Below are 11,862 nucleotides of genomic sequence, written 5' to 3'. Positions count from 1 at the left end.
CGTTCATGAGGAACCTGTTACACCCCGTAATTTCTATATGTTGAGATTCATTAGGTACTAGCTATTCAATTGCAGACATCGAAGTTATTGTCGAGAAGATGCAAGATCATAGGTGCTCGTGTTACGATTATAAGAGTCCGAGTTCGCGTAACAGGTTATAGGAGGATTGAAAAACCAGTGAACTAAGGAGATTAAGCCTTCGAGGCTTTGAAGGAAATTTGAGCAAGGTTTGGTATGGAAATTTTAGTCCAACTGGAAGAAAGAATATGTTTTAGTGTATTAAGAAGTTTGAAGGGAAACAAAAGTCTAAAGTGAAGTTCGGGAAGTCTAGTTTCCAATACAACAAAACGCTCCTCAATAGGACATCGGGGTAAGGAGATATGGACGCTACAAGTTGGGCTGGAAAACCAGGAAATTGGTCTACGCGAACGCGCCAAGGAGTGGCGTGAACGCGTAGGAGGCTAAGGGCCAATACAGCGCGAACGCGCTGAACAATTTTGAGGCCCGGGTTCGGGATGAAGGTTACATTATAAGAATGTAATAATAACATATATATGACATTTGGAGACCATATGGGGCGAATTGGTTCATATAGCACTTGATGAAAAGCCCTCGTTGCTGCAAGATAAGTGGGGCCCACATACCGTAGTTTTATAAAGGACATATGATGAGATATATGAGTAGTATATGGAAAGTTGAGCAAGTCCTAAGAAGGACCCTTAAGCCAAATATGGGCATAAGCCCTCCAAAAGGACGATTTAAGGAAACATTTTCGGATGATCTGACTTGGAGGGGCCAAAACGATATTATAAGTTTGGAATTTGGAAAAACACCAAGGATGAACGTTGTAGATAATTGAAAGAGCTTTCCAATCATAGGTCTTGGTCCCTCACAAGATATCGGGATCAAGAGTTATGACCTTTTTACTGAACGAACGCGCAGTTAGAAAAATTTGTCCTGCGCGAACGCGCCCAAAGAGGGCGCGTTCGTGATGAGTTAATTTTGAGTCGGTCCAGGCAGAACCTTTACCGTTCTATAAAAGGGGGAGGCCCCCTATTTTCAACCAAACACACCCAAAACCTCCTCAAAAATTCCAGAAAATTCCCCAACTTTCCATCATCAACTTTTTAGCCCGAAACCAGGTATAATTCCTAAATCCTGGTCTAGACGGTGTATAGTTGCAACTACAAAATTGTGTATTGAGGCGTTGTGGCTTAATTTAAAGGTGGAGGAATGAAGATATATCATTATTATCAAGATAAAGGTATGAATCTCTTTTTATTAACGTTAATCTTGGTTTATTTACGGAGAAGGAATTGTAAAATTGTTATAAAATGGTTCTGTGAGGGAAATAGGGGACAAACACCATATGGTATGTTCTATGGAATACTTTGATATGGGAAATAATGTTATTGATGTTGGTATTGTTATTGTTGTTGTTGGTTGTTGAATTGAGAATTCGGGCTGGGCGTATAACCAGGGGAGATGCTGCCCGATTTTCGGCAGAATATAAAATAGTTTGATTTGAAACTTGGAAAAAATGTGCAACGAAGAGGCTAACGTTAATGTAAATCCTCTTAAGTGTAGAATTACGAGCTCGGATGCATAAGAGTAGCCAATAGGAGGTTGAACAGGTATGTTAAGGCTCGTCCCTTTCTTTCAAAGGCATGATTCCGGTGTTATGATTCCATAAATGTCTCCATAACCGCCTTGTTTTCAAAAGCTCGAAGTTCACGACTCTTAAAGCCTCATATAATGTTAAATGGAATATGTTCTATGACGATTATGATAATGATGATTTTATGTTTAAAAGTGTCAAGTTATGAGATCAATGATAATATGAGAATGTTGAGCTATTTCTTGATTTTCTGAATTTTATTCATTAATGATGACTCTATTTCTAAAAGCTCCAAAGTGTATGAACTGATGCTTTATGATACTTATGATCTTACTCTATGTTTTCCCTTGATGTTATTCTTCATTGATAGTCTCGCCTTATAATGCTAGTCCACTCAAGGTGAGACACGACGATCATGGTTATTTCATAATACAATCGGTGGTTACCGACCTTACGTCACTCCGATGGAATTATAGCTTTTGATTGGGCTCTTATGCATGCTTATGTCATGATGATTACACAGTTACAGATTGTATATGGGCCCAGGACTGTCAGTGAAAGGTAAATGCAAGCACAGGAGTGCTTGGCCAGTAGTGGTCGGGCACTTGTTACGGCCCATCAGTTTGGGTCGTGACACAAGTGGTATCAGAGCAGTTCGTCCTAGGGATTGTCTACAGACCGTGTCCGGTAGAGTCCTGTTTATGGGTGTGAAGCCGGCCACACTTATAAACAGGAGGCTGCAGGGCATTTAGGAATCATTAACCTTTCCTTCTATCTTATATCGCGCGATAGAGCCAGAGTCTAGGAAAGATCGCTTCTGATCCTCTTTCCTACCAGTAAGTACAGACTAACGAGAGATGAAGAGATCAGCTTCAGATAGTGGGGGTGCTGAGAAGGCCCCTAGAGTATCTCCAGAACCCTAGGCTCCAAGACCGAGCAGGAGGAGCCTCAGTTATTCTATTGAGACTGATCCTTCGGAGGACCCAGCGACGATTCCTCCAGGGTTCCTGACTCCCAGGGAGGAGGACCCCCCAGAGGACAGCTATGACATAGATCCGTCCGAGTATTCGTCTGGGACACTGGAGGAGGAGATTCCCGAGGCCGTACCAGCTGCTCCTATGGTAGAGCACTACGTCAGACCAGCCTCCCCGATAAGTGTTATGGGTTACTCCAACCCCCTATCCTGGCCGTCAGTAAACCAGGAGTTGCCCGATTATTTAAATCTCTCGGACTCAGATGAGAGAGATGATGAAGGCCAGACGAGCGGATGGTGGGTAGACGACGAGGAGTACACTTCACCTTATAGTCCACCAAATCAGACTAGAGACCGATCGACTACAGGTATATGAGCCTTATTGGAATTTTCTATGTATGTGCATTTCCTGTAGATTATTACATAATAGCGGTGAGCGGAAATCCAAAGGGGCCGATAACCAAGTATTTATAAGTAACGGCGACCAAGGTGTGTTCGCTACCATTGTGAATCTGGAAATCTAGGACGGAAAGTAGTCATACATACGGATGAAAGGTGAATATTGAGAATTAAAAAGGCTAAAATAGTAATTGTATAGTCAGAAGAGTAAAAGACCCTTTATAATTCGGAGGGAGATGTGTTACGAGAATGTTTTGGAATCTGTTAACACTTCAACTTGCTCCAGATTATGTGATGAAGGTCATGCGGTGAGGTGGATGCGATCATACCAGCATTAACGCACCGAATTTCATCAGAGTTTCAAGGTTAAGCATGCTGGGGTGAGAGAAATGTTAGGATGGGTGACCCCCTGGGAAGCGTGCTAAAGTTCTGTAAATTCAAACATAAGAGGCAAATGAGAAGCTAGAGCAGCCTAAGGGAAATTGGAGTATACGGAAGGGTTGGACACCTTAAGAGGTCACGTAGGCCGAGGCGGACTAGACCGGTGAAGAGAAAGAAGGTGTATCACAGCTCTAGAGTGAGGGTGAGTTTGAATAGCGTTTGGAAATATTTTGTAAGCGAGATGGTAGTAATTATATATATACATACGCATATGATATCCCATATATGGATATATCAGCGGGTATGTGTATCCCGGCAACCGACGTTGCGGTATATGCAAGGCATTAATCGAACAGGCTAACGAAGTTCAAGGGACAAAAAAAAAGGGTACAAATGTTACAAGGTAAGCTGATGCTATTTTCACTACAGGTTAAGCTTGGAAAGTTCTAATACAATGATATTTGGAAAAGAAAGAAAGTGAGTAGATGGAAGGTAAGGAGATCAAAGTGTTGAAAAAGCAAAAAGTAAGAAACATGAGTGAGTGAAGCTTCCAAAAGAGACGACAGGCAAAGCACGAGACTTTTTGGGTAAAAATTCGAAGGTAGGCGTGTGAAAGGGATAAAGTGTGGTAGTATGGAACAAAAGAGGAATGTGTGGGGTTCGAGAACAGAATTCGATAAGTGGGGCTAAGAGGATAGTGACCACGACAAGGAATGAGAAGTAAGAGAAAGAATGGTTAGGCCTTGCGACGATGTTAAGAGATTTCCAACTCTCGAAAGACATATGTATCAAAGGATAAATGTGTAGCCATATTGGTATGGTTGCCTCAGACATGGAGAAGCTTTCCTAAAAGATGACTTAAGAATAGAACAGATTTGCACGTTTAAAGGAATATTTCACTAACTTCAGAGCTGATACTACAAATAACAAGAGAAAAAGGGCGCTCAAGGAGGAAGGAACCTAAGGAAGGTTAAGGATGAAAATGGGGAAGGTATACTAATGGGTTGATCGAGAAAAAAAAAGGGAGAGCATTTAGCAGCGAAGTAACTGGAAATCTTTAACTATGAGAGTAAGAAGGATACTTTAACGAGTTGGTGGTAGGAAACCGATCAATCACTGAGATAAGAACGAGGATGATGGGGTGACCCATGTGATTAGAAAATTAATAACATAGAACAGGAATTCATGTGAAGACCGAGAGATTCGATCATAGAGGAAATGGAATGAAATGTAAGGAACGTGCATGGAAGACCACCCGGCCGTAGCATCAGAAAGATAGATAAAGGTTCGATGAACGAGGATAGAGAGAGTGTAAACTGTAAGAATTCCGTGCTAAGAGCAAGAAGTGGCAGGACATTCGGAAAACTTGGATGCACAGCTGCAACATAAACGCATAGTTAAGAAGAAGTATGAGTAAGTGAGCTAAACAGGCGAAAGGACTAGTAGTGGATTGAAGGGTATGGAAATATTGACAAAATGATGATATAGACATAAATGGAAGAAAAACTCAGGATAAGAAGTTTTAGTTATGTTATGAGCAAAGTCGGAAAGAAAGACGAGGAGTAAGGTATAATCGAAGACTTCATAAAAGGACGTGGTGAATCTCGATGTCCCCATTAACTTGTGGGTCCAGGACACCGTTAGTCATAAAAGACAGAGGTATGAAAAGATGAAAAAGAAGGCATCGGAATTGGATGCCCTTATGAGTATTCCAATTGAACACAAGAGTGTAACTAGCAAAAAGGATAAGCAAGGCAGACCATACGATGACAGAACCCCGACCTTGAGAAATTCGTGAAGGGCGGTAGATAATTGCCGAAGACGATGGGTATTCGAAAGATATTAGTGTATTAGTACCTCCTTAATAAGGGGGGAAGAACATATTAGACTTGAAAGGAATTATGACGTTCTCAAGCTCCAGAAGAAGAAATTTATTAGCTCAAGGCCAAAGTTTGAGGCGTATCGGCATATCAGGAAGGTACCAGAAAGAGGCAGAAATGAATGGAAAATAAGTGTGCCATGAGGCAGACATAGAAAGATAGTATGGAAGACAACTCAAGGGAATACTTCACGCTGACATGAGCTACGACATTTCTAGACCATGGTTTGAATCCCCTGTATCGAGCACAATTGCGCAGTGCCTAAGTATGCAGTGACATGTCCTAAACGGTAATAAAGAAAGCAAGAAAGGTCTACAAGCTAAGTTCACAAAGAATGATGGAGAGGATAACAAATCCAAAGGGCACTTCGGATGACAACGACTATTATAACGAAAGTAACAACGATTGGTAGTTTGGTAATTTTTCGAGGAAAGGAAGAACGCTGCTCTTGTGAATGGAAATAAAATAGTTCACTGGATATGAGAGAACATCTCGGATCACTAATTATACTGAACATGAGAGTATATGCTATGGAATTATATGAACCGTGAACGTAAAGCTATGCCCAACTACAATTGTAAGAAGGCCATACCGGAAAGCCAACAAGGAATAACGACTGATGAAGCGACCGTCGGTACAAGAAAATCGAAGCTAGATATATATACGTTGTAAGAGAATCCTAATGAAGTGAGAATTGTTGTAGACCTATGCTTCTGGGTTGAATCGCGAGATTTGGGAGCAGGAAGCTAAAGAAAAAGTTGTGGCAGGAGCCCTAGGGATTTATCTTGAACTTGGATTATAAGTTTGCCATAAGTATAATGGTACTGCGAAGGATAATAAATGGTGAGGAAACATTATGTATATATGTATTTTGGATATTGATATAACTGGTCTTGGAAAGGAATTGGGGAGAATAACTTAAGGAACACGGCCATTATGGCCACCAGTGACAAGGTCATGTTGGATAAACACTCGGAATGTAAGGGTAAGAGAGATGGTGACAAGGATGTAAGGACTAATGAAGCTAACCAATGAACTTCAAGGAGTCAATACAGTGTATATCCAAGACCAACAGATATCAAAAAGAGTAGCCCGAGATGGTACCGAAGGGATAAACGCTGAAAGGGCACCGTCTATGAGAAAGGTAGTGGGTCACTAACAAGTAAACAAGGAATGATAAAAAGAGAAATACTTACGGGCCGATAAATAGTTATGGCACGATAAGTCAAGACTACAATAGTGGAGACAAAATGAGAGCGAGATGCTAGTTAATTTTCGACCATGCACATGAAGACAAAGAAGTGAAAGAAGCTAACCGAAGACAATGAAAGAGTTAAGGGAAGAATGACGGTTCTAAGGAATCAAAGATGGTGTTATGGGTTAGAAATACTGCAACATTCGAGGACGAATGTTTCTAAGGGGGGAAGGATGTTACACCCCGTAATTTCTGTACGTTGAGATTCGTTAGGTATTAGCTATTCAATTGCAGACATCGGAGTTATTGTCGAGAAGATGCAAGATCATAGGTGCTCGTGTTACGATTATAAGAGTCCGAGTTCACGTAACAGGTTATAGGAGGATTGGAAAACCAGTTAACTAAGGAGATTAAGCTTCCGAGGCTTTGAAGGAAAGTTGGACAAGGTTTGAGACGGAAATTTTAGTCCAACTAGAAGAAAGAATATGTTTTAGTGTATTAAGAGGTTTGAAGTGAAACAAAAGTCTAAAGTGAAGTTCGGGAAGTCTAGTTTCCAACACAACAAAACGCTCCTCAATAGGACATCGGGGTAAGGAGATATGGACGTTACAAGTTGGGCTGGCAAACCAAGAAAATGGTCTGCGTGAACGCGCCAGGGAGTGGCGCGAACGCGCAAGAGGCCAAGGGCCAATACAGTGCGAACGCGCCACCACGAGGCGCGAACGCGCTGAACAATTTTGAGGCCCGGGTTTGGGATGAAGGTTACAATATAAGAATGTAATAATAACATATATATGACATTTAGAGACCATATGGGGTGAATTGGTTCATATGGCACTTGATGAAAAGCCCTCGTAGCTGCAAGCTAAGTGGGGCCCACATACCGGAGTTTTATAAAGGACATATGATGATATATATGAGTAGTATATGGAAAGTTGAGCAAGTCCTAAGAAGGACCCTTAAGCCAAATATGGCATAAGCCCTCCAAAAAGACGATTTAAGGAAACATTTTCGGATGATCTGACTTGGAGGGGCCAAAACGATATTATAAGTTTGGAATTTGGAAAATCTCCAAGGATGAAAGTTGTAGATAATTGAAATATCTTTCCAACCATAGGTCGGAGGCCCTCACACGATATCGGGATCAAGCGTTATGACCTTTTTACTTAACGAACGCGCAGTCAGAAAAATTTGGCCTGCACGAACGCGCCCAAAGGGGGCGCGATCGCGCTGAGTTAATCTTGAGTCGGTCCAGGCAGAACCTGGACCGTTCTATAAAAGGGGTAGGCCCCCTATTTTAACCCAAACACACCCAAAACCTCCTCAAATATTCCAGAAAATTCCCCAACTTTCCATCATCAACGTTTTAGCCCGAAACCAGCTATAATTCCCAAATCCCGGTCCAGACGGTGTATAGTTGCAACTACAAAATTGTGTATTGATGCGTTGTGGCTTAATTTCAAGGTGGAGGAGTGAAGATATAGCATTATTATCAAGATAAAGGTGTGAATCTCTTGTTATTAACGTTAATCTTGGTTTATTTACGGAGAATGAATTGTAAAATTGTTATAAAATGGTTCTGTGAGGGAAATAGGGGACAAACACCATATGGGTTGTTCTATGGAATACTTTGATATGGGAAATGATGTTATTGATGTTGGTATTGTTATTGTTGTTGTTGGTTGTTGAATTGAGAATTCGGGCTGGGCGTATAACCAGGGGAGATGCTGCCCGATTTTCGGCAAAATATAAAATAGTTTGATTTGAAACTTGGAACAAGTGTGCAACGAATAGGCTAAAGTTAGTGTAAATCCACTTAAGTGTAGACTTACGAGCTCGGATGCATAAGCGTTGCCAATAGGAGGTTGAACAAGTATGTTAAGGCTCGTCCCTTTCTTTCAAAGGCATGATTCCGGTGTTATGAATCCATAAATGTTTCCATAACGCGTTGTTTTCAAAAGCTCGAAGTTCATGACTCTTAAAGCCTCATATGATGTTAAATGAAATATGTTCTATGACGATTATGATAATGATGATTTTATGTTTAAAAGTCTCAAGTTATGAGATCAATGATAATATGAGAATGTTGAGCTATTTCTTGATTTTCTGAATTTTATTCATTGATGATGACTCTATTTCTAAAAGCTCCAAAGTGTATGAACTGATGCTTTGTGATACTTATGATCTTACTCTATGTTTTCCCTTGATGTTATTCTTCATTGATAGTCTCGCCTTATAATGCTAGTCCACTCAAGGTAAGACACGACAATCATGGTTATTCCATAATACAATCGGAGGTTATCGACCTTACGTCACTCCGATGGAATTATAGCTTTTGATTGGGCTCTTATGCATGCTTATGTCGTGATGATTACACCATGCCTATATGGTCCGGCAGTACCACTACGCTGGGTGTAGTGGGCGGCTTATGGATGTTTACACCGTGCCTATACGGCCGGGCAGCACCATTATGCTGGGCGTAGTGGGCGGCTTATGGATGATTACACCGTGCCTATACGGCCGGGCAGCACTATTACGCTTGGCGTAGTGGGCGGCTTATGGATGATTACACCGTGCCTATACGGTCGGGCAGCACCACTACGCTGGGCGTAGTGGGCGGCTGGTAAAAGTGAGCATGCATGATTCCGCCTTAAGAGGCAAGCAGTTACAGTCATACCTTTTTCTTATATTTTCCATGCTTCCTTATTATGCTGTTGTTCATGTTCTTTACATATTATCATGTTATCATTCATGCCTTACATACTCAGTACATTACTCGTACTGACGTCCCTTCTTGTGGACGCTGCGTTCATGCCCGCAGGATCAGGTAGCCAGTCGGATGATCCACAGTGGTAGGACCTCTCCTCAGTAGCAATCAGTACGCTCCATTGATCCGGAGCTACAACCCTTTTGGTATGCTACTCGGTTACATACATATATAGGTACGGCAGGGCCTTGTCCTGTCCTTTCTACAGTTTGTACTCCATAGAGGTCTATAGACAGTGATATGTAGTTGTGTTGTTATGCAGCATCGTCGGCACTTATTTTGTTGTACAGTATATATGAAGCGGCCAATCGACTTGCGTTGTTACTCTCAGCATTTGTGTTTATATGTATGTGTTGGCCGTGAATTCCCGATACGGTATCTTTTATGTTGATTGTTCGGGAGACAGTATAGCACATTTACAGATTGTATATGGGCACAGGATAGTCAGTGAAAGGTAAATCCAAGCACAGGAGTGCTTGGCCAGTAGTGGTCGGGCACTTGTTACGGCCCATCAGTTTGGGTCGTGACAGAACCATAGGAGCAACCCTTGAGAGTATTTCATTGAAAAGGGAGAGAAAAATAGACTAAGTAAAGAAATTCAGGCTACTGTTCCGCGCGGACTGCTGCGGCGGTTGCTAAGCCGCTATAGCGGTACCGCTATGGCGGTCCGCTTTATTTTTTGGCCCAAAATTTCCAAATCCTTCCGCAATTGATTTTTCCCACTCTTAACTCTTAAAACACATCATGGAGCGTATTATTTACAATCCTCGACCTAGATTGGGTGTGGTTTCGCCAAATATTAAATAACGACCGGACGGGTCGTTACACCACATACCAATTAAACTACCGTTCATCCCCGAAAGGGTGGGGTGAGGTAAGGGTCACTTTCCTGGGTCATACCCTATAAGAACAGTGTTTCGAGCCATTGCTATGGGGAAAAAATGAACGACAAACAAAACAAAACAAACGAAAAATGTTTCAGTGCGACCGCTATAGCGGTACTGCTGCAGCGGTCCGAGCGCCTCCCGCAGTAATCATCGGGCAGAATAAAAAAAATAAAGGGCATGAGGTAACTGAGTTCACCCCTCCCACTTCCCTCATACCCCCATAACCGAAAACCTCTCAACTACCCACGAAAATTCTTCCCCCCTTATTCACTTCTCAACCACTCATCTCCCTCCCCACCTCCTTATAACCACCCTACCCCTTACTATTCACCAAAATCCTTACACAAAATCTGAAAAGCAAAGGTTTCTTCTATATCAAAAATTTCATTTTTTCCCCTACCAAGCTTGAAGATCTCCCCCCATTTCTAGATATATGCTCTCCTTTACTAACCTATAACTTGTATATGGCTATTTATTTAGAAATATCCTTGCTCAACTTGCGAATTAGGAAGAAATTCGGTTTTCTAGACAAAAGGGGGTTTTAGGTCCTTGGGGAGGGTAGTTCCTTGGATCATGGAGGGTCAATTCACGTTTAGAATGCCTCAGCAACACTTTATACTGAAGATCTGCCAAATATGTGGTAGTTTTATGTTGGGGTATGACGATTTGTAGTGGTGCAAAATTTGGTGTTCTTGCTCAAAATTTTGGTATTTATGGTAGTTTAAATAGGGTAGAACAAGTTATAAAACTCATGCATGCTATCATACTACTTGATCCTTGAAAACAACGTGGAAACCATGGTGAAAATTTTGGGTTTGGAACCGGGTTAGCGTAGGAGTTTTTTGGACTAGAGAAGGTGGGACCGCTGCGGCGGTTCTTCCACCGCTACAGTGGTATCACTGTAGCGATGGAACCGTCGCTAGGAGTGGCCCATCAAGTCTTGGAGGTGGCAGCTATAGCGGTGACCTGCTCGCTATAGCGAGCCTGCTACAGTGATACAGCACCTCTATGGCGACGCTTTGGCCGCTGTAGCGGCCTTCTTACCACTATAGCGGCTTCGCTGCAGTGGCCATATAGCGGTGCTGTTTCAGGTAGGATCGAATTTTTTTGGCTTTTTCTACTATTTCATGCATGGCCTATCACCGTTAATTCTTTACGCCACACTATTCTAACTCTGTTTTTTACTTTTTTAGGTTAACTATCTCACTTATAATGGCGGATCAACAACAACAACAAGGGCGACAATCCCCGGCTCCCCCCGCATATATCAGGTTCCCCAACAACACTTGCAAGCGGCGTTTCATGGAGCAGCAGACCAAGGGTCTTCTTCATGAGAGGGCTTTCATTCTATACCGGGTCGAAGAAATGGCCCCAGAATTTTACCAGACCCTACATTGTATTGGTTGGGCCCAGTTAGCTGAGGAGCCCGGTGATGTCAACTACAACTAGGTCAATGAGTTTTATGTTATGCTCCCCACTGTGGATTGGACTGCCCTGCAGCCGCAGATTACTATTTGGGGGGTCACAGTGACGGTGAGTGCCGAGGCCAACAATGTTGTTTACGGGCTGCCCAACCCACCACAAGATGAGCTTTGGGCCAAAGATGTTGAAGGTAACAGACCGTGGTTGGCAAGGATGTTGGTACGAGAATCCAAAAGGAAGAAGGCTACTTGGGTTGTCTCATGATTTGCTATAAAGAGCTGACACTTTACTACTGACGCCCGGAGGTGGCTAAACCTCATTGCCCGGTGGGTTTGCCCCT

This window comes from Lycium barbarum, chromosome 4, assembly GCF_019175385.1.
Source record: "Lycium barbarum isolate Lr01 chromosome 4, ASM1917538v2, whole genome shotgun sequence".
Classification (NCBI taxonomy): Eukaryota; Viridiplantae; Streptophyta; class Magnoliopsida; order Solanales; family Solanaceae; genus Lycium; species Lycium barbarum.
Note: the sequence above shows the minus strand (reverse complement) of the source record.